Source organism: Squalius cephalus, assembly GCF_949319135.1.
Source record: "Squalius cephalus genome assembly, chromosome: 5".
In the NCBI taxonomy this organism is placed as follows: domain Eukaryota; kingdom Metazoa; phylum Chordata; class Actinopteri; order Cypriniformes; family Leuciscidae; genus Squalius; species Squalius cephalus.
Window position 1 is genome coordinate 47,299,218 of NC_137126.1, and position 1,777 is coordinate 47,300,994.

A 1,777-nucleotide genomic window follows, 5' to 3' on the forward strand; every position below is an offset into this window, starting at 1 on the left:
AAGACATCCTGTTATCTTCCACCTTCCTCTCCTGAGTCTGCTTCCATAACACTACTGACCTAATGAGTAAACATTATGAAGCTCGTAGACGGGATTTAAACTTTGTTGGCTGAAGACCTAAGTTTAGTTTGAAGATGAAACCAAACCATTCCTGATTTCGAACACACACACTCAGAGTTCGGCTGGTCTTGCGGCTCTCAGAGCAGAAACTAAAGCTGCTGCTCTCCGTATGTTTGTCCATCGTCTCCGTTCACATTTATATGTCAATTGCATGAGCTTATTTCATCCATCAGATTGAAAGATCTGAAAAAGTCCATACATTTACTCAGGCCCGATAGACATTTGGAGGCCCGCACCCCTCCACCTTTCAAATGAATTAAAAAAACATATGAAACATAGGCCTATATGAAATTATTTCATATTCTTGTTTAAGGTTTATTTGTGTACTTCACAATACACATTGTTTCAAAGTGATTGGCACTTTCATACACTATGAAAAATAATGTTAAATGTGCACATTTAAAGTGAGCATTGAATATAATCGTTCATCTTTTCAATAATTTCTATTGTAGCAGTTTCAGATTAGTATCAAGTCATGCATATCAAATGACTACAATCTCACCATATTCCCGTCCACAAGCTTCATAACGTTTACTCATTAGGTCAGTAGTGTTATGATTAGCGCACTAACCACCAGAAAATATTTATTTACACCTTTTATTGCATGTGCAGCTAAAGTGTCAGAGGAGAGCTTTATGAACACCTGACATGTGAATAAAGACTATTATGTCTTTATCAAATATCCCAAGCACATAAAAGAAGGCTTCAAAGACTTTTAAAATATTTTGCTAAGACAAACTAAATACAAAACTATTAAAAGTATTGAAAATGCAATAATTAAAATGAACTAATTGCAACATAATTCCAGATACATTTGCATGTTACATTTTGAGACTATTTGTCTATTTAGGTGCATCGATTGCCTCATTATTGAAGATTTAAGGCTTAATTCAGTGATTTCAGGATCACATGTAGATGTGATGATGCTAATCTAAGAATCTAGTGGCTTTACCTTTAAAGTGTTAAAAGCCACCAGAATGACTAGAAAAAAAACATTTCAGTTCACATTTTACGCATGTTATGCATGAAAATGCAAACTTATATTTACAGATGTGACAATGTCACCATCAAGCAATTGGCTTTAGTATAAATGATTTAAAGATTGTATAATATTCAACAATATTATTTATTTGATTGCACCTCTTGGATGGGAACTGACCTGAGCTGGATGATGACATCACTGTTTTTCTGCAGAACTACTTTATAGATTAAATGAACTAATTTAATAATTGATGATTGACTGATTGAGCTGAACTGACTTCAGCTGAACAATGAGGCTATTTTCTTTTAGAGCTGCCGTACATCCGAAATGAACTCTGTTGATTCATCAAATCATTTTTCTGTTATCATTATAAAGCTGATTTGATCTGTATTGTATAAAGCCCTATATAAATAAAGGTGAATTGACTTCAATGTACCTTCTGTTCTACTTCAAGTTTGCTATGTATTGTATATCAAAGGTGAAGTGTCATGCAGTAAGTACAAGGTAAATGAATTACAAATTATAAGGATGTAATGTCAAACTTTTCCTAGTCTGTGTATTTTATTTATTTAATTTTTTTTTTTTACAAAGGTGTGGGAACCATCTCCACCACTAATGATGTAGTTTAGTTTCAGAGCCCTATAAAAGGGCATCTTCTGCCTTGTCAGAGAGAAA